This window comes from Hordeum vulgare, chromosome 6H (genome assembly GCF_904849725.1).
Source record: "Hordeum vulgare subsp. vulgare chromosome 6H, MorexV3_pseudomolecules_assembly, whole genome shotgun sequence".
NCBI classification, from domain to species: domain Eukaryota; kingdom Viridiplantae; phylum Streptophyta; class Magnoliopsida; order Poales; family Poaceae; genus Hordeum; species Hordeum vulgare.
This window is the reverse complement of record NC_058523.1, coordinates 25,888,249-25,914,961: the sequence shown is the minus strand read 5'-3', so window position 1 is coordinate 25,914,961 and position 26,713 is coordinate 25,888,249. Positions and strand designations below refer to the sequence as shown.

Sequence of the window (26,713 nt, the reverse complement as noted above, 5' to 3'; positions counted from 1 at the left end):
CCCAACATCTTGAACCCTAAATAGTGGCCCATATGGGTAGAACCGGCCACTTAAAGTACTCCCAAAAGAAAAAGAAAAACTGAGGCAATCGTAGGCTCTCAAGTCTCTCTCTTAATCTCTCCGGTTTTTGTCTTCCAACAGGTCTGTTTCTCCCCGTAATAAAGCTCTCACAGGTGTAAAAAAACAGCTACCTGAAGCAATTGTAGTCTCTCTCCCTCACGTCTTTCTCTCTCAATCTCACATGTTTCTCTTTCAGCAGACCAATTTCTCTCTCAGATTGGAGAAAATATTTCAAAGAAGAAAAGTCCATCCCATCAAATTAACTACAAATACATGGCGTTAGTATCATATCACCAAACCGATCTCTTGATCCAAGCCTCTTCTCGCCATACCTTGGATACCGATCTTCTTTATAACTATTGCTCTATTTGCTGGGGGAAACACACAACCGATCTCCTGATCCAACCCGATGCTCGGCATATCTTGGAGCCCAATCTGTTTTCCAACTCTCGCCCTGTTTGCTGCAGGAAACACACATGCCCTCTCTTCGTGTTGCCGCCGCACAGTTGGGGCCCGATCAATCCATGGTATGCAATATATCATGTACTAGGTCAATAGTTGACTCCTACATCATCCATAAGTTCAGCAACCATGTTGCTTCAAGCGGCCACCAGTGCCGCTGCTTCCAGGAGCTCAATTAAGTTGCACATGCCACCAGTACAACCATTGTCATCAGCGTGATTAGGAAGATCAGTTTTAGTTACAGCAAAGGCTTTTTGTTTATATAATTTGCATATCATGTAGTTTAGGTTTGTGGCTGAGTTATCTTCTTAGTAACTGATGGTTTGCTAATTCACGGCTTGCTGACATCTTCTAATGTTCTCTCACTTTCATACATGAGTTTATGGGAAATCTGCTATTTATTTAACAAGCCAAGCAAAGTTCAGGACAATGTCCGCAACAACCTTGAGTTAATTCAAGGTAATCACTTTAATTTTGGTTGTATATTTGTGCATCTTTGAAGCAGAGGCATGCTTCATGGTAGCTCTTATTGATTTTCTATTTCGTACTTGATCGAGCAATCAATAGCTGGAGAGTGTCCTTTTATCATTATATATATGGATAAGCATCAAATGCAAAAATATTATTCATACTTTCATGATTCATTTGTTTTCCAAGAACACTTCGTCGACTCTATAGAATACACATACATGAAATATCAGAAAAATCATACATCACAATAGCACGTGCTTCCTTTTTTATATTTGCATCATGGACTATGTGACAGGAAAATGGTGCACCAATCAAGGTTGTTATAGCATGTGCGCATGTTGAACATCATGGGTGGGCTCTTTCAGATATGTAACATAAATAGGATCCTCCAAGTGCGAAAATCATGTGTGTGTTGTGTAGTGTGCTACAGTATGCACATGTCGCTAAGTGCATGTTGTAGGAGAAATTTCCCATGTTATTGTACTTGATTCGGTATCAGTCCATGCTGATAGGTTAGTCAACATTTTATAGCTTCTTTGGACATTTTTTATAAGGAGGTTCTTCAGACTTGAAAGCGGTTGTTGGTCCAAAAATGGCTACAAAGGTTATAGAAGTGGCGATGTAGCTTACAATAAATGAAAATAGTCATTCAAATATATTATGTTTCCTCTAAAATATTGGACTTGCCATTCGGACTACAAAACTTATAGCATAGATGATACTAATTCTACCCTTGATGTGATAATATAATTTTTTGTAGTATATGGCCTTTTCTTTGTCAATCAATAACTGTCATTTTTTTTCATCCACTTTGGATGAAACCCACAGGTGAACAATCAAGGACCGACAAACCAGTAGGTACATGCTCATAATTGCTTTACTGAAATAGGAGTGGATGTTCCAGATTATAATTTGTTCAGTGTAGTTGATGGTGTAATCTCTTATAAGTTAAGATGTTCTACAGTGGTTGCAACCGGTCGATTGAGGAAATAGGTGCCACTTAAGTTTTCTGTAAGTTTGTATTTTGTAGTAAAGGTTTTCATCATTGTAGAAACTTCTACATTTTATGTACTTTATTATTTTTATAATTATAACTCGAATAGCTAAAAAAATAATGTAAGTGAAAAAATTGGATGAAAAGCACATATACTACAGTGTGTTTGTGATGTCATGACGTACCACATTTCAGCGATTCCACTTGGATAATACATAATGAGTATGAACCTAGAAACTATGTGTTTGTGACCTTAAGAAAATGCCAACAACTCAAGACATCACGTTTATTTAGCCGTTTGGTAGAATGACATGATTATATATACATCGCTTGCTGTTTCTGCCTTCATTAGTTATGACCTATATTTGAGAATGTAGTGTGCAGCTCAATTTGTGGTTGTTAGTAAACATCTGAATATTATATGTTCACGCAATTGTATTTTGTTTGGAAACATTACCAAGTGTTTGATTTTATTATTTTGCACAACACATTTATATATTTAATATACGTGGGAGTGTTAACGAATGGAGAAACTTCTTCAAAAGTCTATGAAAATATAATTTTGTCAATTTGATTTCTACATAACCCATGTAAAAGGAACTATCCATATTATCCGGGAGAATAAAAACAATACTATCATACAATACAATAAATTAAAGATGTTAACTCGGTGAATGGTTACATGAACAAATTGTTCCGCTTCAGTAATAGACTTTCAAGAGTTCGATACAAAGTATCTTAATAACTATCATCTAAATAACTAGCCCGTGCGAACGCACGGATTGGCGACTAGTATCTATAATTTCTGTTTGTTTCATGCTCTTTTGGGTGACATTGTTATGTGTTTTGCTACACGTTCGTACCCTTTTACACATATTTGGACTAACCTACTAACTCAGTGCACCCAGTGTCATTTTCTGTCTCCTGATGTCTTTTAATTGCAGGGACTTTACCCCAATTTTCAGAGCCCAAAATATCCCAAGAAAAAAAAATGTAAAAATCAGCGTGACGGGAGCTTCAGGAAGCACCAAGGTGGGACAGAGGGGAGCCAGGCCTCGCCCAGACGGCCACCTGGCGCGGGCCCCCTCCTGGCCACACCACCAGGTCGCCTGGGTGGCGGTCCACCCCCTGGTGCCTCCTTTGACCTATATTTACTTCCCGAAGCGAAAACCATAAGGATATACCCCGCATCGCGAATTTCACCACCGTTTCGCCGCCGTAGCGCTTCCGAGATCGGGAGCGCTAGGAGACCTCTTCTCGGCACCCTGCCGAAGGGAGGATTGACCTCCGAGAGCTTCTCCACCACCATGGACACTTCTCGGACGTGCCGTGCGTAGTCCTCCTTGGACCATGGGTCCATGACCAGTAGCTATTGTTGGGGAACGTCGCATGGGAAACAAAAAATTTCCTACGCGCACGAAGACCTATCATGGTGATGTCCATCTACGAGAGGGGATGAGTGATCTACGTACCCTTGTAGACCGTACAGCAGAAGCGTTAGTGAATGCGGTTGATGTAGTGGAACGTCCTCACGTCCCTCGATCCGCCCCGCGAACTATCCCGCGATCAGTCCGATGATCTAGTGCCGAACGGACGGCACCTCCGCGTTCCGCACACGTACAACTCAACGATGATCTCGGCCTTCTTGATCCAGCAAGAGAGACGGAGAGGTAGAAGAGTTCTCCGGCAGCGTGACGGCGCTCCGGAGGTTGGTGATGATCTCGTCTCAGCAGGGCTCCGCCCGAGCTCCGCAAAACGCGATCTAGAGGTAAAACCGTGGAGATATGTGGTCAGGCTGCCGTGGCAAAATTTGTCTCAAATCAGCCCTAAAACCCCACTATATATAGGAGGGAGAGGGGGGAGCCTTGCCTTGGGGTCCAAGAACCCCCAAGGGGTCGGCCGAGCCAAGGGGGGGAAGGTCTCCCCCCCCCCAAACCGAGTTGGACTTGGTTTGGTGGGTGGGAGTCCTTCCTTTCCTTCCCACCTCCTCCTTTTTTTTTTCTTTCTCTTTGATTTTTCTTCCAATGCGCATAGGGCCCTTTTGGGCTGTCCCACCAGCCCACTAAGGGCTGGTGCGCCACCCTCAAGGCCTATGGGCTTCCCCGGGGTGGGTTGCCCCCCCCCCCCCCGGTGAACTCCCGGAACCCATTCGTCATTCCCGGTACATTCCCGGTAACTCCGAAAACCTTCCGGTAATCAAATGAGGTCATCCTATATATCAATCTTCGTTTCCGGACCATTCCGGAAACCCTCGTGACGTCCGTGATATCATCCGGGACTCCGAACAACATTCGGTAACCAACCATGTAACTCAAATACGCATAAAACAACGTCGAACCTTAAGTGTGCAGACCCTGTGGGTTCGAGAACTATGTAGACATGACCCGAGAGACTCCTCGGTCAATATCCAATAGCGGGACCTGGATGCCCATATTGGATCCTACATATTCTACGAAGATCTTATCGTTTGAACCTCAGTGCCAAGGATTCATATAATCCCGTATGTCATTCCCTTTGTCCTTCGGTATGTTACTTGCCCGAGATTCGATCATCAGTATCCGCATACCTATTTCAATCTGGTTTACCGGCAAGTCTCTTTACTCGTTCCGTAATACAAGATCCCGCAACTTACACTAAGTTACATTGCTGGCAAGGCTTGTGTGTGATGTTGTATTACCGAGTGGGCCCCGAGATACCTCTTTGTCACACGGAGTGACAAATCCCAGTCTCGATCCATACTAACTTAACGAACACCTTCGAAGATACCTGTAGAGCATCTTTATAGTCACCCCGTTACGTTGCGACGTTTGATACACACAAAGTATTCCTCCGGTGTTAGTAAGTTATATGATCTCATGGTCATAGGAATAAATACTTGACACGCAGAAAACAGTAGCAATAAAATGACAAGATCAACATGCTACGTCTATTAGTTTGGGTCTAGTCCATCACGTGATTCTCCTAATGACGTGATCCAGTTATCAAGCAACAACACCTTGTTCATAATCAGAAGACACTGACTATCGTTGATCAACTGGCTAGCCAACTAGAGGCTTGCTAGGGACAGTGTTTTGTCTATGTATCCACACATGTATATAAGTCTTCATTCAATATAATTATAGCATGGATAATAAACGATTATCTTGATACAGGAATTATAATAATAACTTTCTTTATTATTGCCTCTAGGGCAAAATTCCAACAGTCTCCCACTTGCACTAGAGTCAATAATCTAGCCCTCACATCATCATGCGAATTACATTGTTATAAATCTAACACCCATACAGTTCTGGTGTTGATCATGTTTAGCCCGTGGAAGAGGTTTAGTCAGCGGGTCTGCTACATTCAGATCCGTGTGCACTTTGCATATATTTACGTCCTCCCCTTCGACGTAGTCGCGGATGAGGTTGAAGCATCGTTTGATGTGTCTGGTCTTCTTGTGAAACCGTGGTTCCTTTGCTAGGGCAATGGCACCCGTGTTGTCACAGAACAAGGTTATTGGATTCAGTGCGCTTGGCACTACTCCAAGATCCGTCATGAACTGCTTCATCCAGACACCCTCCTTAGCCGCCTCCGAGGCAGCCATGTACTCCGCTTCACATGTAGAATCTGCTACGACGCTCTGCTTGGAACTGCACCAGCTTACCGCACCCCCATTAAGAATAAATACGTATCCGGTTTGCGACTTAGAGTCGTCCGGATCAGTGTCAAAGCTTGCATCGACGTAACCTTTTACGGCGAGCTCTTCGTCACCTCCATACACGAGAAACATCTCCTTAGTCCTTTTCAGGTACTTCAGGATATTCTTGACCGCCGTCCAGTGATCCACTCCTGGATTACTCTGAACCTACCTGCCATACTTATGGCCAGGCTAACGTCCGGTCTAGTGCACAGCATTGCATACATGATAGAACCTATGGCTGAAGCATAGGGGACGGAGCGCATATGCTCTCTATCTTCATCAGTTGCTGGGCACTGAGTCTTACTCAATCTCGTATCTTGTAAAACTGGCAAGAACCCTTTCTTGGACTGTTCCATTTTGAACCTCTTCAAAACTTTATCAAGGTATGTGCTTTGTGAAAGTCCTATCAGGCGTTTTGATCTATCCCTGTAGATCTTAATGCCTAGAATGTAAGCAGCTTCTCCTAGGTCCTTCATAGAGAAACTTTTATTCAAGTAATCCTTTATGCTCTCCAAGAAGTCTACGTTGTTTCCGATCAGCAATATGTCATCCACATATAATATTAGAAACGCCACAGAGCTCCCACTCACTTTCTTGTAAATACAAGATTCTCCAACCACTTGTATAAAACCCAAATGCTTTGATCACCTCATCAAAGCGCTTATTCCAACTCCGAGATGCTTGCACCAGTCCATAAATGGATCGCTGGAGCTTGCACACCTTGTTAGCATTCTTAGGATCGACAAAACCTTCGGGTTGCATCATATACAACTCTTCCTTAAGGAAACCGTTAAGGAACGCCGTTTTGACATCCATCTGCCAGATTTCATAATCGAAGAATGCAGCTATTGCTAACATGATTTGACGGACTTAAGCATCGCTACGAGTGAGTATGTCTCATCGTAGTCAACTCCTTGAACTTGTGAAAAACCCTTTGCCACAAGTCGAGCTTTATAAACGGTCACATTGCCGTCAGCGTCTGTCTTCCTCTTAAAGATCCATTTGTTCTGAATAGCCTTGCGGCCCTCAGGTAACACTTCCAAAGTCCACACTTTGTCCTCATACATGGATCCTATCTCGGATTTCATGGCTTCTAGCCATTTGTTGGAATCTGGGCCCACCATTGCTTCTTCATAATTTGCAGGTTCATTGTTGTCTAACAACATGATTGACAAGACGGGATTACCGTACCACCCTAGAGCAGCACGTGGTCTCGTCGACCTGCGTGGTTCGACAGAAACTTGAACCGGAGTTTCATGATCATCATCATTAACTTCCTCCTCAATCGGCGTCGCAACGACAGAGGTTTCCCCTTGCCCTGCGCCACCATCCAGAGGGATGAGAGGTTCGACAACCTCGTCAAGTTCTATCTTCCTCCCACTCAATTCTCTCGAGAGAAACTCCTTCTCGAGAAAAGCTCCGATTTTAGCAACAAACACTTTGCCCTCGGATTTGAGATAGAAGGTGTACCCAACTGTCTCTTTTGGGTACCTATGAAGATGCACTTTTCCGCTTTGGGTTCCAGCTTTTCAGGCTGAAGCTTTTTGAAATTAGCATCATATCCCCAAACTTTAAGAAACGACAACTTTGGCCTTTTGCCATACCACAGTTCGTATGGTGTCGTCTCAACGGATTTTGATGGTGCCCTATTTAAAGTGAATGCAGCTGTTTTTAATGCATAACCCCAAAATGATAATGGAAAATCGGTAAGAGATATCATAGATCGCACCATCTCTAATAAAGTACGATTACGACGTTCGGACAAACCATTACGCTGTGGTGTTCCAGGCGGTGTCAACTGTGAAACAATTCCACATTGTCTTAAGTGAGCACCAAACTCGAAACTCAGATATTCACCCCCACGATCAGACCGTAGGAACTTGATCTTCTTGTTACCATGATTTTCAACTTCACTCTGAAATTGCTTGAACTTTTCAAATGTTTCAGACTTGTGCTTCATTAAGTAGACATAACCATATCTACTCAAATCGTTAGTGAAGGTGAGAAAATAACGATATCCGCCGCGTGCCTCTACGCTCATCGGACCACACACATCGGTATGTATGATTTCCAACAAGTCACTTGCATGCTCCATTGTTCCGGAGAACGGAGTTTTAGTCATCTTGCCCATGAGGCATGGTTCGCACGTGTCAAGTGAATCAAAGTCAAGTGACTCCAAAAGTCCATCGACATGGAGTTTCTTCATGCGCTTTACACCAATATGACCTAAGCGGCAGTGCCACAAAAATATGGCGCTATCATTGTTAACTCTAATTCTTTTGGTCTCAATGTTATGTACGTGTGTATCACTATGAAGATTCAATATGAACAATCCTCTTACATTGGGTGCATGACCATAAAAGGTGTTACTCATAGAAATAGAACAACCATTATTCTTTGACTTAAACGAGTAACTGTCTCGCAATAAACAAGATCCAGATATAATGTTCATGCTCAAGCAGGCACTAAATTACAATGATTTAAGTTCATAACTAATCCTGATGGTAACTGAAGTGAAACTGTGCCGACGGCGATTGCATCAACCTTGGAACCATTTCCTACGCGCAACGTCACTTCATCTTTCGCCAGCCTTCGTCTATTCCGCAGTTCCTGTTTCGAGTTGCAAATGTGAGCAACAGAACCGGTATCGAATACCCAGGCACAATACGAGAGCCGGTTAAGTACACATCAATAACATGTATATCAAATATACCTGATTTTTCTTTGGCCGCCTTCTTATCAGCCAGATACTTCGGGCAATTGCGCTTCCAGTGACCCATACCCTTGCATACTAACACTCTATTTCAGGCTTAGGTCCAGCTTTGGGTTTCTTTGTTGGATTGGCAACAGGCTTGCCGCTCTTCTTTGAATTACCCTTCTTGCCTTTGCCGTTTCTCTTGAAACTAGTGGTCTTATTCACCATCAACACTTGATGCTCTTTACGGAGTTCAGACTCTGCGACTTTCAGCATCGCAAACAACTCGCCGGGAGACTTGTTCATCCCTTGCATGTTGTAGTTCAACACAAAGCCTTTATAGCTTGGCGGCAGTGATAGCTTCTTGCGGGAGTTCAATCCCCAGCTCAGCTAGACGGTTTGAGTACCCAGACATTTTGAGAACATGTTCACTGACAGACGAATTCTCCTCCATCTTGCAAGCATAGAATTTATCGGAGGTCTCATACCTCTCGATCCGGGCGTTCTTCTGAAAGATAAACTTCAAGTCCTGGAACATCTCAAATGCTCCATGACGCTCAAAGCGACGTTGAAGTCCCGGTTCTAAGCCATACAAGACTGCACATTGAACTATTGAGTAGTCCTCCTTACGTGCTAACCAAGCGTTCTTAACATCCTGATCAGCCGTAGCGGGTGGTTCATCTCCTAGCGCAGCATTAAGGACATAATCCTTCTTCCCAGCTTGTAAGATTAGCTTAAGATTACGAGCCCAGTCTACAAAGTTGCTTCCATCATCTTTCAACTTAGCTTTCTCTAGGAACGTATTAAAATTCAGGGTGACTGTTGCGTGAGCCATGATCTACAACACAAATATATTCAAAGTGGACTTGGACTATGTTCAAGATAATTAGAGTTTAACTTAATCAAATTACTCGCTAAACTCCCACTCAAAAAGTACATCTCTCAAGTCGGATCATCACGTGAGTTGAGTATAATTTCAGTGGTAAGCATCCCTATGCTAATCATATCATCTATATGATTCATGATCGACCTTTCGGTCTCTTGTGTTCCGAGGCCATGTCTGCACATGCTAGGCTCGTCAAGCTTAACCCGAGTGTTCCACACGCGCAACTGTTTTGCACCCGTTGTATGTGAACGTTGAGTCTATCACACCCGATCATCACGTGGTTTCTCGAAACGACGAACTGTAGCAACGGTGCACAGTCGGGGAGGACACAATTTTGTCTTGAAATTTTAGTGAGAGATCACCTCATAATGCTACCGTCGTTCTAAGCAAAATAAGGTGCATAAAAGGATTAACATCACATGCAATTCATAAGTGACATGATATGGCCATCATCACGTGCTTCTTGATCTCCATCACCAAAGCACCGGCGCGATCTTCTTGTCACCGGCGCCACACCATGATCTCCATCAATGTGTCGCCATCGGGGTTGTGGTGCTACTCATGCTATTACTACTAAAGCTACATCCTAGCAAAATAGTAAACGCATCTGCAAGCACAAACGTTAGTTATAAAGACAACCCTATGGCTCCTGCCGGTTGCCGTACCATCGACGTGCTAGTCGATATTTTCTATTACAACATGATCATCTCATACATCCAATATATCACATCACATCGTTGGCCATATCACATCACAAGCATACCCTGCAAAAACAAGTTAGACGTCCTCTAATTTTGTTGTTGCATGTTTTACGTGGTGACCATGGGTATCTTGTAGGATCGCGTCTTACTTACGCAAACACCACAACGGAGATATATGAGTTGCTATTTAACCTCATCCAAAGAACTCCTCGGTCAAATCCGATTCAACTAAAGTTGGAGAAACTGACACCCGCCAGTCATCTTTGAGCAACGGATTTACTCGTAGCGATGAAACCAGTCTCTCGTAAACGTACGAGTAATGTCGGTCCGAGCTGCTTCGATCCAACAATACCGCGGAATCAAGAAAAGACTAAGGAGGGCAGAAAAACGCACATCTCCGCCCACAAAAACTTTTGTTTTCTACTCGAGAAGACATCTACGCATGAACCTAGCTCATGATGCCACTGTTGGGGAACGTCGCATGGGAAACAAAAATTTTCCTACGTGCACGAAGACCTATCATGGTGATCTCCATCTACAAGAGGGGATGAGTGATTTACGTACCCTTGTAGACCGTACAGCAGAAGCGTTAGTGAACGCGGTTGATGTAGTGGAACGTCCTTACGTCCCTCGATCCGCCCCGCGAACTATCCCGCGATCAGTCCCACGATCTAGTGCCGAACGGACGGCACATCCGCGTTCAGCACACGTACAGCTCGACGATGATCTCGGCCTTCTTGATCCAGCAAGAGAGACAGAGAGTTAGAAGAGTTCACCGGCAGCGTGACAGCGCTCCGGAGGTTGGTGATGATCTCGTCTCAGCAGGGCTCCGCCCGAGCTCCGCAAAACGCGATCTAGAGGTAAAACCGTGGAGATATGTGGTCGGGCTGCCGTGGCAAAAGTTTTCTCAAATCAGCCCTAAAACCCCACTATATATAGGAGGGAGAGGGGGGAGCCTTGCCTTAGGGTCCAAGAACCCCCAAGGGTTCGGCCGAGCCAAGGGGGGGAAGGTCTCCCCCCCCAAACCGAGTTGGACTTGGTTTGGTGGGTGGGAGTCCTTCCTTTCCTTCCCACCTCCTCCTTTTTGTTCTTTCTCTTTGATTTTTCTTCCAATGCGCATAGGGCCCTTTTGGGCTGTCCCACCAGCCCACTAAGGGCTGGTGCGCCACCCTCAAGGCCTATGGGCTTCCCCGGGGTGGGTTGCCCCCCCGGTGAACTCCCGGAACCCATTCGTCATTCCCGGTACATTCCCGGTAACTCCGAAAACCTTCAGGTAATCAAATGAGGTCATCCTATATATCAATCTTCATTTCCGGACCATTCCGGAAACCCTCGTGACGTCCGTGATCTCATCCGGGACTCCTAACAACATTCGGTAACCAACCATATAACTCAAATACGCATAAAACAACGTCGAACCTTAAGTGTGCAGACCCTGCGGGTTCGAGAACTATGTAGACATGACCCGAGAGACTCCTCGGTCAATATCCAATAGCGGGACCTGGATGCCCATATTGGATCCTACATATTCTACGAAGATCTTATCGTTTGAACCTCAGTGCCAAGGATTCATATAATCCCGTATGTCATTCCCTTTGTCCTTCGGTATGTTTCTTGCCCGAGATTCGACCGTCAGTATCCGCATACCTATTTCAATCTCGTTTACCGGCAAGTCTCTTTACTCGTTCCGTAATACAAGATCCCGCAACTTACACTAAGTCACATTGCTTGCAAGGCTTGTGTGTGATGTTGTATTACCGAGTGGGCCCCGAGATACCTCTCCGTCACACGGAGTGACAAATCCCAGTCTTGATCCATACTAACTTAACGAACACCTTCGGAGATACCTGTAGAGCATCTTTATAGTCACCCAGTTACGTTGCGACGTTTGATACACACAAAGTATTCCTCAGGTGTTAGTAAGTTATATGATCTCATGGTCATAGGAATAAATACTTGACACGCAGAAAACAGTAGCAATAAAATGACACGATCAACATGCTACGTCTATTAGTTTGGGTCTAGTCCATCACGTGATTCTCCTAATGACGTGATCCAGTTATCAAGCAACAACACCTTGTTCATAATCAGAAGACACTGACTATCGTTGATCAACTGGCTAGCCAACTAGAGGCTTGCTAGGGACAATGTTTTGTCTATGTATCCACACATGTATATAAGTCTTCATTCAATACAATTATAGCATGGATAATAAACGATTATCTTGATACAGGAATTATAATAATAACTTTATTTATTATTGCCTCTAGGGCATAATTCCAACAGCTATGTGATGTCTTCTCTCCAATCTTGTGTTTTAATGCTTAGCCCTTGTGAGCTTCCCTACATGATCAAGGCATCGATGTAATTTACATGTTGTTGTTATGCTGAGTTTGCTGGGATCCGATGAATTATGAGATTATGTTCACATTGTGATGAGTTATAAATTTGGTTCTCCTTTTATATTTTGTTCTTGAGTAATTCATGCATGTTCTCCATTGCTTTATATTGCTTTGGCCAAGTAGTAGATTGTAACTCCAAGAGGGAGCGTTATGCATGATTGTGGGTTCATGCCCCCTGATGTCTAGCTTGAGTGACAGAAACATGAGACTAGGGGATGTGCTCTTGCCACCAAGGAGAAAACAACGGTGCTTGTAACCACAGTTGCAAGAATTATTTACCTTACACAATGTTTTGTTAATGCTGTTGTCCGTTGCTTTGAGTTTACACTTTGGGTGGGGCTCGCAACTTAATACCAGTGAGATGTTCTGGATAGATATCTCAAGGTGGATGATTAGTGAGTAGATGCTGATGGATAAACGGTCTACTTGTCTTGGCGTACTGCCCATACTTATGAGCCTCTTACTTCTTGTAGCATGATTAGCATTGTGGTGCGTTTATATTCTGTCAATTGCCCAGCTGTAATTTGTTTACCCAACATAGTTGTTTATCGTCTTTTGGGAGAGAGACATCACTAGTGAACATCATGGGACTCTGGTCCATATTTCCACCATTGTTTACACCTCCACCATTTACTTCTTTTATTTCCTTTTCCGTTGCAATCACCATCGCTATTCCCGTTTGTCTTTGATCCTTTGCAAATGACAAGGCCGGAGAGATTGACAACCTCTCTGAACTTGTTGGGAGCAAAGTTATTTGTTGTGTGTGCAGGTCCACGTCTTGTGCTAGCACCAGAGCAGCAGACACCTACTTGTTGATCCTTGGAGTCCTCCTGGTTCGGTAAACCTTACAGTGTGTTGGAAATATGCCCTAGAGGCAATGATAAAATAGTTATTATTATATTTCCTGTTTCAAGATAATCGTTTATTATCCATGCCATAATTGTATTGAATGCAAACATAGATACATGTGTGGATACATAGACAAAACAATGTCCCTAGCAAGCCTATAGTTGGCTAGCCAGTTGATCAAGGATAGTCAAGGTTTTTTGACTATATGCAAGTGTTGTCACTTGATAACTGGATCACATCATTAGGAGAATCATGTGATGGACTAGACCCAAACTATGAACGTGGCATTTGATTGTGTTATTTTGTTGCTATTATTTTCTGCGTGTCAAGTATTTATTCCTATGACCATGAGATCATATAACTCACTGGCACCAGAGGAATACCTTGTGTGTATCAAACGTCACAACGTAAGTGGGTGACTATAAAGGTGCTCTACAGGTATCTCCGAAGGTGTCCGTTGAGTTAGTATGGATCAAGACTGGGACTTTTCACTCCGTGTGATGGAGAGGTATCTCGGGGCCAGCTGCCTCTTGAGCTTGCGTTGGTTTCTCCCTTGAAGAGGAAAGGGTGATGCAGCATAGGAGCAGTAAGTATTTCCCTCAGTTTGAAAACCAAGGTATCAATCCAGTAGGAGAATCGCGCCAAGTCCAGAGTACCTACACAAACACAAAAGAGCTTGCACCCAACGCTATAAAGTGGTTGTCAATCCCTTCAAGATTGATTCCAAAGTGAGATCTGAAGGCGGAAAGTGCAATGAAGTAAAAGTGTAAGGCCGAAAATATGGTGTGAAGTAGACCCGGGGGCCATAGTGTACACTAGAGGCTTCTCTCAAAATAGCAAATAATACGGTGGGTGAACGAATTACTGTCGAGCAATTGATAGAACCACGCAAAGTCATGACGATATCTAAGGCAATGATCATACATATAGGCATCACGTACGAGACTAGTAGACCGACATTTTCTGCATCTGCTACTATTACTCCACACATCGACCGCTATCCAGCATGCATCTAGTGTATTTAGTTCACGACGAACAGAGTAACGCCTTAAGCAAGATGACATGATGTAGAGGGATAAACTCAAATCAATGATGAAAACCCCATCTTTTTACCCTTTATGGCAACAACACGATGTGTGCCTCGCTGCCCCTTCTGTAAGTGGGAGAGGTCACCGCATGGTATGAACCCAAAACCAAGCACTTCTCTCATTGCCAGAATCATAGATCAAGTTGGCCAAACAAAACCCACAACTGAAAGAGAATTACAAGGATATGAAATCATGCATATAAGAGATCAGAAGAAACTCAAATAAGATTCATAGATAATATGATCATAAATCCAAAATTCATCGGATCTCGACAAACACACCGCAAAAGAAGATTACATCGGATAGATCTCCATGAAGATCATGGAGAACTTTGTATTGAAGATCCAAGAGAGAGAAGAAGCCATCTAGCTACTAGCTATGGACCCGAAGGTCTATGGTGAACTACTCACGCATCATCGGAGAGGTCATGGTGTTGATGAAGAGGCCCTCCGTATCCGAATCCCCCCTCAGGCAGGGCACCAGAACATGCACCAGATGGGATCTTGCGGAGACAGAAGCTTGCGGCGGCGGAAAAGTATTTTCGTGGATCTCTCTTCCAGTTTTGGAATTTTTCTGAATTTATAGGCGGAAGAGGTAGGGCAGGCGAGCCACAGGGGGCCCACAAACCTGCTAGGCGCGGCCCCCTGGCCGCGCCTAGGGTGCTTGTGGGGTCCGCTGGTGGCCCCTGCCTTGGTTCTCAAGTCTCGTGCGTATCGTCTGTTCCGGAAAAAATATTTTCGGAAATTTTGTTCCGTTTGGACACCGTTTAAAATCCTCCTCTGAAAGAGGTCAAAAACACGAAAAAACAGGAACTGGCACTTGGCACTGAGTTAATAAGTTAGTCTCAAAAAAGATATAAAAGGCATACAAAACATCCAAAGTTTGACAAGATAATAGCATGGAACCATAAAAAATTATAGATACGTTGGAGACGTATCAAGCATCCCCAACCTTAACTCCTGCTCGTCCTCGAGTGGGGAAGTGATAAAGACTGAATTTTTTATGTGGAATGGTACCTAGTATAGTTGTCCTTTGTAACTTCTTTCATGTAACATGAATGTTCAGATCCGTAAGATTCAAAACAATAGTTTGCTATTGACATGAAAACAATAATACTTCAAGCAAACTAGCAAGGTAATCATGAACTTTCGAAATAACAAGGCCAAAGAAAGTTATCCCTACAAAATCATATAGTCTGGCTATGCTCTATCCTCCTCAGACAACTAATTTAAATCATGCACAACCCTGGTATTGGCTAAGTAATTGTTTTCGCACTCTTACTTTCTCAAACCTTTTTCAACTCTCACGCAATCAATGTGCGTGAGCCATGGATACAGATACATGAGCGTTAGCCATGAGATAAAAAGGAGCAGATGGTCACATTGACTCGGCGTATGAAGGGGCTATGGAGATGACCATTAATAGATATCAATGTGAATGAGTAGGGATTGCCATACAAAGGATGCACTAGAGCTATAAGTATGTGAAAGCTCAAAAGGAGAACTAGTGGGTGTGCATCCAACTTGCTTGCTCACGAAGACCTAGGGCAATGTGAGGAAGCCCATCATTGGAATATACAAGCCAAGTTATAAAATAAAGATTCCCACTAGTATATGGTGGCGACAACACAAGAGGCTCCCAATCATGAAGAATATGGTGCTATTATGAAGCACAAGTGTGGAAAAAGATAGTAGCATTGTCCCTTCTCTCTTTTTCTCTGTCTTTTTTTATTTGGGCTCTTTGGCCTCTTTTTTCCCTTTTCTTATGTGGGAAACTTTGGGCTTTTTTTTATTTCCTCACATGGGACAATGCTCTAATAATGATGATCATCACACTTTTATTTACTCACAGTTCAAAAATTAGAACGATGATGACTCTATAGGAAATGCCTCCGGTAGTGTACCGGGATGTACAACGATCTAGCTTGGCGTATGACATTGAAAAATCTCGCTAGCTCTCTTACGATCATGCAATGGCAATACGAAAGTGACTACAGAAGTCATGAGACAGAACGGTGGGAGTTGCATGGCAATATATCTTAGAATGGCTATAAAATGCCATAGTAGGTAGGTATGGTGGCTGTTTTGATGAAGGCATATGATGGGTTTGTGCGCCGGCAAAAATTGCACGGTACAAGAGAGGCTAACAATGGTGGAAGGTGGAACTGCATCTATACCATGGACTCACATTAGTCATAAAGAACTCACATACTTGTTGCCAAAGTTTTTATTAGTAATCGAAACAAAGTGCTAAACGCATACTCCTAGGGGAAGGGTAGTAGGTGTTAACCATCGCGCGATCCCGACCGCAACACAAAGGATGACAATCAATAGATCAATTATGCTCCGACTTCCTTACATAGCGGTTCACCATACGTGCATGCTATGGGAATCACTAACTCCAACACAAGTATTTCTAGATTCACAACACCCTACTAAGATAACTTTAATATCACCATATCCATGTCTCAAAACTATTTCAGAGGAATCAAACTTCTCTTTACTAATCAGTGCACAAGAGTATGGAAGTTTTATTATATCCTCTTTGGATGCCTATCATCTTTAGGACTACTTTCATAGCACAAGCCAATTACCAAGTTACTCAGAGATATCACTCTCAAAAAGATATAAGTGAAGACCGAGAGTTCTTATTTCTCCAAAATATGACACCGCCGTGCTCTAAAAAGATCTCTAAGTGAAGCACTAGAGCAAAGTTATCTAGCTCAAAAAAATATAAGCGAAGCTCAAAGAGTATTCTAGTAAATTCACGATGAGTGCATGTCTCTCTCAAAAAGGTGTGCAGCAAGGATGATTGTGACACAACAAAAAGAAAATACTCCTATAATACACGACACTCGAATCAAAACACATATCATGTGGTGAATAAAAATATAGCTCCAACTAACGTTACCGATGGATTGAAGAGGAAAGAGGGGATGCCTTCCCGGGGCATCCCCAAGCTTAGGCTTTTTGGTGTCCTTGAATTTTGCTTGGGATGCCTTGGGAATCTCCAAGCTTGAGCTCTTTCCACTCTTTATCCCATTGTCCATGAGAACATCACCCAAAACTTGAAAACTTCACAACACAAAACTTAAACAGAAACTCGTGATATCATTAGCACAAAAAAAAACTACCAACTCTTTAGGTACTGTAGCAAACTTGATTTCTATTTATATTGGTGTCAGATTACTGTATTCTCACTTTTCCATGGCTAGGACCCCCGATACTATCCATAGTTTCATCAAAATAAGCAATCAACACAACAAAAACAGAATCTGTCAAAAACAGACCAGTCTGTAGCAATCTGTATACTTCGTATACTTCTGGTATCTCAACAATTCTGAACAATTACCAAAATTTGGGAAATTTGCATATCAACGAGCAGCAAAAAGAATCAACTCAAAATCTCTTTCTGGATAAAAATGAAAAATAATTTTGTGAGCGAAAAGTTTCTGTCTTTTTCCACCAGGATCAAACAACCATCACCAAACTAGTCATAAAGGTTTTACTTGGCTCAAACACAAAAAGAAACACAAAAAACACAATCATAACAGAATTATGATGGTGTGGACACAACAAAACAGAAAGAAAAAATCAAAGATAAATTTATTGGGTTGCCTCTCAACAAGCGCTATTGTTTAACCCCTTAGCTAGGCATAAGGCGATCTTTGGTGCTCAAACCATAAGTAGCCCTCATCATGGATTCATAAGGCAATCTTATTTTATTTCTAGGAAAATGTTCCATTCCCTTCTTTAATGGAAATTGAAATCTAATATTCCCTTCCTTCATATCGATGACAGCATCAATAGTCCTTAGGAAAGGTCTACCAAGAATGAATGGACACGTCGGATTGCAATCAATATCAAGCACAATGAAATCCACGGGTAGATAGTTCCTATTAGCAATAATAAGAACATCATTGATCCTTCCCATGGGTTTCTTAACAGTAGAATCCGCAAGATGCAAATTAAGAGAGCACTCATCAATCTCATTGAAGCCTAGAACATCACATAAGGACTTTGGAATAGCGAAACACTAGCACCCAAATCACACAAAGCATTGCAATCATAGTTTTTAATCTTGATTTTGATAGTAGGTTCCCACTCATCATGAAGTTTTCTAGGGATAGAAACTTCCAACTCAAGTTTCTCTTCAAGATATTTCATCATAGGATCGACGATATGATCGGTAAAGGCCTTGTTTTGGTTATAAGCGTGTGGAGAGTTTAGCATGGATTGCATCAAGGAAATACATTCAATCAAAGAGCAACTATCATAATTGAATTCCTTGAAATCGAAAGTAGTAGTTTCATTACTACTCAAAGTTTTGATATCCTCTACTCCACTTTCAATGCTTTTACCATCAAGATAGATAGACTCAGAATCATTGGGGCGTTTCTCAACCAAAGTGGATTCATATCCAGCCCCGTCATCATTAGGATTGACATTACAAAACAAGGATTCAATGGGAGTCACACCAAGCACTTTAAGATCTTCGTGATTCTCATCAGGAGAACACGCATTTTTAAGCCATTCATGTCTAGCACGCATTTGGGCGGTTCTATCTTTACTCTCATTCATGGAAACACGCATAGCTTTTAAAGTTTCATCGATATTGATCTTGGGAGGAGCACATCTCAATTTCAAAGCATCAATATCAAGAGACATTCTATCAACGGTCCTCGCCAAGTCATCAATTTTGAGCAGTTTTTCTTCTATGGACGCATTGAAAATATTTTGTGAGTTGATAAACTCTTTAATATTACTCTCTAGATCAAAGGGTAATTTAATGTAATTTCCATGAGCATTGTTGTAGGAATTTCCAAAGTTATTAGAGGGATTACTAGGAAAAGGCCTAGGAATATAGTTACCTCTAAAAGCATTGTTGTTGACAAAATTGTTCCTACCAAAAAAATTAACATCGAAGCTCTCATTGCTACTCTCAATCAAGGAATACAAGGGCATATCATTTGGATCTAAAGGAGCACCTTTACTAGCAAACAATTTCATTAACTCATCCATCTTAGCACTCAAAGAGTTAATTTCTTCTATAGCGTGCACTTTTTTACTAGTAGGTGACCTTTCAGTGTGCCATTGAGAATAGTTTGTGATGATATTGTCTAGGAGTTTTGTGGCTTCTCCTAATGTCATTTCCATGAAAGTTCTAGTGGAGGCGGAATCAAGGATATTTCTAGAAGCAGAAAATCAAACCAGCATAGAAGATTTGTATAAACATCCAAAGACTCAAGCCATGAGCGGGACAATTTCCAATCATCAATTTCATTCTCTCCAAAGATTATGCAACATGTTCATGATCTAGTTGCTTAAAATTCATGATATCATTATGGAGAGAAATAATCTTGGCTGGTGGAAAATACTTGGATATATAAGCATCTTTGCACTTGTTCCAAGAATCAATACTATTTTTGCGCAAAGATGAAAACCAAGTTTTTGCTCGATCTCGCAATGAGAACGAAAATAGCTTCAATTTAATCACATCATTATCCATACTTTCTTAGTTTGCATATCACATTACTCAATGTAGGTATTAAGATGGGATGCGACATCTTCACTAGGAAGGCCGGAAAATTGCTCTTTCATAACAAGATTCAGCAAAGTAGCATTGATTTCATATGATTCTACACTAGTGGTGGGAGCAATGGGAGTACTAATAAGATAATTATTATTAGTATTCGAGAAATCACAAAGTTTGGTGTTTTCAGTCATGGTGACTTCAGCAAGCAAGACAAGCACACCAGCAAACAGAAAGCAAGCGAAAGAAAAGGGCGAACGAAAAAGGCAAATATTTTTGTAAATTTTTGTTTTTCAGAAGTGGGGGAGAGGAAAACGAGAAGCAAAAAAGTTAATGCAAGAGATGAGTTTGCGACAGTTACTTGGATAAGCTTCACTTAAAACAGTCGCCGGTGCCAGAAATTGACACGTTGGAGGAAGACTATTGTTGACTTGATGCTCCCCGGCAACGACGTCAGAAATTCTTCTTGCTACCTCTTGAGCTTGCATTGGTTTTATCCTTGAAGAGGAAAGGGTGATGCAGCACAGTAGCAGTAAGTATTTTCCTCAATTTGAGAACGAAGGTATCAATCCAGTAGGAGTATCAAGCCAAGTCTCCAAAGTACCTGCGCAAAAACAGCAAACTTGCACCCAACGCTACAAAGGGGTTGTCAATCCCTTCACGATTGATTGCAAGGTGAGATCTGAAGGTGGAAAGTGCAACAAAGTAAAAGTGTGGAGCTGAAAATATGATGTGAAGTAGACCCGGGGGCCATAGTGTTCACTAGAGGCTTCTCTCATGATAGCAAATATTACGGTGGGTGAACGAATTACTGTTGAGAAATTGATAGAACCGCGCAAAGTCAGGATGATATCTAACGCAATGATCATACATATAGGCATCATGTCCGAGACAAGTAGACCGATACTTTCTGCATCTACTACTATTACTCCACACATCGACCGCTATCCAGCATGCATCTAGTGTATTGAGTTCATAACAAACAGCCTAACGCCTTAAGCAAGATGACATGATGTAGAGGGATAAAATTCATGCAATATATATAAACCCCATCTTTTAACCATTGATGGCAACAACAGGATGCGTGCCTCGCTACCCCTTCTGTCACTGGGTGAGGTCACCGAATGGTATGAACCCAAAACCAAGCACTTCTCCCATTGCAAGAATTATAGCTCAAGTTGGCCAAACGATACCCACACTACAGGAATCGAGCATTTTGCCGTCAGGACGCTACAGACGGCAAAGAGCGAATTACAGTCGGCAAAATTTTTGCCGTCAGCCCATGATGACAAATAATGTCGTCAGACCATGTGCCCGCAAAGGGCGTCTTTGCCGTCAGCGACCGGGACCGCACACGGCAAAATGTTTGCCGTCAGTGGAATTATGTTGCCATCAGCTACTTTGATAGATGGCAAAGAAATGTCAGAAGACGGAACGGCCTAGCTAACGGACGATGTTAGCCTTTTATGCCGTCTTCCTAACCTATACATGACAGTGAAATATGGCATTTTTTCCGTCTTCCTAACCTATACATGACAGCAAAATATGACACACTTTTTGCCATCTGTGGAACCTGTACATGATAGCAAAATATGCCAAACTTTTCCCGTCTTCTGAAATTACACAAGACGGCAAACCACATCTTGGGGGCGCCACATTTATTTGTCGTCATGAACATGACATCAAAGAGCATAAATATACAATGTATATATATATATATAACATAATCCATACAACATACATATATAACATAATCCATACAGTATAAATATATATAACATAATCCATAGAGCATATGTATACATATAGAACATAACACATCCATAATCCATACAACATATATATAAATATATAACATAATCCATACATCATATATATAAATATAACATAATCCATAGAGCATATATATAACATCCATAATCCATACATATAACACATCCATAATCCATACATCGTATATATAACATCCTTAATCCATACATCATATCTGTAACATCCTTAATCCATACAACATATAACACAACTATAATTCATACAACATATAGCACATCCATGTATATATAGCATTATCCATAGCACATCCATGTATATATATAGCATAATCCATAGCACATCCATGTCATAATATTTGGCATTACTACATAAAATTTGGCACTACGATAAATGTCTTCATGCCAATATCGTAGTCCAAAGAACATCCGTAAACAACCTATAAAATGAAGTCAAGCACATATGTCAGATTATGGCACACAATAAATAAAGGTTTTCATGTCCATAACAACAAAATAAGGTGCGCTAAATCATTTGTACCTAAATGAAATTTGTCGCCAGTCAATAGTTATACATTCACACAAAGAGTTCTGATTTTTTTTCACTAGCTAGATGCCTGATGAAATCCCCGTTGGAGCCACTACCAAAGATACGAGGTAAAGTATAAGGACCTGATTATCATGTCTGAGATTTATAGCCATAGTATATTTCGAGACTCATCAGATTGGTCCAAATCTGACAGTTTGGTTATGCCTATAGAAATACTACAGACTTGTAGAACCAAGGGCAAACGATTTCGTCAAAAGACTAGTTATTGTCTGCTATCTGTCTAACTTAATATAAAAATGGAAAAGCCATAAGATAGGATACCACTATTCTTCTTTACATCAATTTCAATCACCTGCTAACATCATATACCTATTATTTGCTACATATGACCCCTATGTCTGATGTTGCTGGATTAATACATGTATTTTAGTTCAACAGCAAGTGAAGCATATATCATATTATCAAAGCTGTACGATTCAGATTACGGTTCAGATTAAGTAATACAAGTTGGGGAAAAAATGAGCTGTACGGTTCAGATTAACTATTATCAAAGCTGTATGGTTCAGATTACGGTTCAGAGACGAGCCGTACATCTAATGATGGGACCAAGTTATACGGTTCAGATTAACTCATACAAGTTGTGAAAAAAATTAAAAGAGATGCCTTCAAATATATATCTCCAGCATTTCTTTCTTTCCAGTTAAAAAAACGACCTGAAGCAATCATATTCTCTCCCGCAATCTCCCTCCCTCGACCCATGTTTGTCCTCATATTCTGTTCTGAAAGAGATCCACGTCTCTCTCGAATTGGAGCAAGTAATTTCGGCATGTATGCCTCTATGGATCTCTGAGGTTTCTCTCCCTCCCTCTCTCTCTCTCTCTCAAACTCTCATCTCTTCCTCAAACTCTCCATACGAAAACAGATCCGTGTCTCTCCCAATTTTCAACCTGGAAGAGGGGACTGGGGATATGGATCTCCAACGCTGAGCCTATCACATTAATATTATTTTTCGGATCTACATCAGGTTCATGTTCTAGCACTGATTTATTCTGAATTTCTTTTTGCAGGTTCAGGACTTCAGATTTGGATTTAGTTGTTCCAATCCTGCCTGCTACCTAAGCATATTATAGCGATGGAAAAGTAAAATCAGTTTTCCCTACCCCGCCAAAAACAATGACATGATATTAACAATTAGAGCATGTTAACAATTAGAGCATATGATAGACGGAAAAAAATGTCAGAAGACGGAACGGCCTAGCTAACGGACGACGTTAGCCTTTTTTGCCGTCTTCCTAACCTATACATGACAGCGAAATATGGCATTTTTTTGCCGTCTTCCTAACCTATACATGACAGCAAAACATGCCACACTTTTTACCGTCTGCGGAACCTGTACATGACAACAAAATATGCCAAACTTTTGTCATCTTCTGAAGTTAGACAAGACGGCAAACCACATGTTGGGGGCGCCACATTTATTTGCCGTCATGAACATGACAACAAAGAGCATAAATATACATTGTATATATATATATATAACATAATCCATACAACATATATATAACATAATCCATACAGTATAAATATATATAACATAATCCATAGAGCATATATATACATATATAACATAACACATCCATAATTCATACAACATATATCTAAATATATAACATAATCCATACATCATATATATAAATATAACATAATCCATAGAGCATATATATAACATCCATAATCCATACATATAACACATCCATAATCCATACATCGTATATATAACATCCTTAATCCATACATCATATATATAACATCCTTAATCCATACAGCATATAACACCTCTATAATCCATACAACATATAGCACATCCATGTATATATAGCATAATCCATAGCACATCCATGTATATATAGCATAATCCATAGCACATCCATGTCATAATATTTGGCATTACTACATAAAATTTGGCATTACGATAAATGTCTTCATGTCAATATCGTAGTCCAAATAACATCCGTAGACAACCTATAAAATGAAGTCATGCACATATGTCAGATTTTGATACCACAATAAAAAAAGGTTTTCATGTCCATAACAACAAAATAAGGTGCGCTAAATCATTTGTACCTAAATGAAATTTGTCGCCATTCAATAATTATAGATTCACACAAAGAGTTCTGATTTTTTTCACTAGCTAGATGCCTGATGAAATCCCCGTTGGAGCCACTACCAAAGATACGAGGTAAAGAATAAGGACCTGATTATCATGTCTGAGAGTTATAGCCATAGTATATTTTGAGACTCATCGGATTGGTCCAAGTCTGACAGTCTGGTTATGCCTATAGAAATACTACAGACTTGTAGAACCAAGGGAAAACGATTTCATCAAAAGACTAGTTATTGTCTGCTATCTGTCTAACTTAATATAAGAATGGAAAAGCCATAAGATAGGATACCACTATTCTTCTTTACATCAATTTCAATCACCAGCTAACATCATATACCTATTATTTGCTACATATGACGCCTATGTCTGATGTTGCTGGATTAATACATCTATTTTAGTTCAACAGCATGTGAAGCATATATCATATTATCAAAGCTGTACGGTTCAGATTACGGTTCAGATTAAGTAATACAAGTTGGGGAAAAAATGAGTTGTACGGTTCAGATTAACTATTATCAAAGCTGTATGGTTCAGATTACGGTTCAGAAACGAGCCGTACATCTAATGATGGGACCAAGTTATTACGGTTCAGATTAACTAATACAAGTTGTGAAAAAAATTAAAAGAGATGCCTTCAAATATATATCTCCAGCATTTCTTTCTTTCCAGTTAAAAAAATGACCTGAAGCAATCATATTCTCTCCCGCAATCTCCCTCCCTCGATCCATGTTTGTCCTCATATTCAATTCAGAAAGAGATCCACGTCTCTCTCGAATTGGAGCAAGTAATTTCGGCATGTATCACATTAATATTATTTTTCGCATCGACATCAGGTTCATGTTCTAGCATTGATTTATTCTGAATTTCTTTTTGCAGGTTTAGGACTTCAGATTCAGATTTAGTTGTTCCAATCATGCCTGCTACCTAAGCATATGATAGTGATGGAAAAGTAAAATCAGTGTTCCCTACCCCGCCAAAAACAATGACATGATATTAACAATTAGAGCATATTAACAATTCTGCTATGTCATTCTATGGGTTCAAATCGGTCAAATACATAGCTTCAAGTGGTCTCTAAATCATGAAGATCTCAAGTGGTCTCTACTTGTAAATGAGATATGGTGGCAGTAACCATAACAGATCTCAAAGATGCGTAGAACCATCAATTCATATGTATGGCAGTATACTTGAGTTGATCGAATATGCCGAGAAAGCTTACCTTGTTTGAATAATTCAGCTGCATTAAATAGCATATAATCACAAGTTTGGATGTAGACAAATTGGTTCACTCCATTAAATGAGAGCTTTAAAGCATTGGCCACTGCCTTAACACTGATAACCTGTTCCAAATATAGTACTTCATCAGGGCATTATAAATCATATTGAACAACTCATGTCCTGGTATGATGTACTTCATCATTTGCATGTCAAAAATGGATTTGATAACATAAATATTTTACTGAAAAAGTGGGATAGAAAACATAACCACAAACATAAAGAATGTTGCACAAAGGGAAACAACTTCCCTCAGATACTTTCTTGGTGGTGTAACACCATATAGTTTTTTATGGAAGTATCACACAGATATAGTGCATATAAACATATATGGTATTAACTCTAGTAGAATGACACAACATGTCTTGTCCACGAAACAAGCAAAGAAATCTATTCAAAAATTATTTATAGAACAGAACCATAGAGTTGAGAGTGCGACACATACAACAAACGAGGGAAAGATTACAAGCTCTACAATACCTATGAACATCCCAATCATGTATGGTCGATGAACTTGATTTATAATTAGTTTAAATTGCATAAATAAAGCAATCAGGATATAAATATTTTGTGAAAGCGTCTAAAATGTGAATGAAGAAGAAAAATACTCCATCGATTTACATGGTTCTAAAATGTTAATGCAGGTGACTCATCTAGTTCTATGTAAATATATAGCTTCAAGGGGTCTCTAAATCATGAAGATCTCAAGTGGTCTCTACTTGTAAATGAGATATGGAGGCACTAACCAGAGCAGATCTCAAAGATGCGGAGAACCAGCAAGGTTAGTAGGACTTATCACATCGCCGTGAATTTGGTCCACACACATGTTTAAAAGCTGGTCATCCTTAAAAAAAAGAATCACATGAGCATATACAATAATAGTATGAAACAAGGGAAAGAAAGTTGTACAAATTTAACTAGTGTCAAGCGACTATTATGAAAAATATTGAGTTGCTGTCTCAAATGCAATTTCCATTTCTAGAAACAAAATGAATTTTCTATCTCAAATAATTACTAATTTTCTGGATCAGATTGTATACATGGAGGTGGAACTGCATGACATGAATACAATAAGTTCATTGCAAGGGAGATTTACAAAATTCCCAGTAAATTACGAGAGCCGTTTGATGCAC

At 40.8% G+C, this 26,713-nt stretch overlaps 1 long non-coding RNA gene across 1 annotated transcript; it reads left to right on the top strand.

The window, feature by feature from the left end:
- Positions 1-249: 249 nt before the first annotated feature.
- LOC123404751 lies at positions 250-2,249 on the top strand. The gene is made up of 3 exons (XR_006611903.1): positions 250-587; positions 902-981; positions 1,822-2,249. It is a non-coding gene; the product is annotated as an uncharacterized LOC123404751 (long non-coding RNA).
- Positions 2,250-26,713: the final 24,464 nt, after the last annotated feature.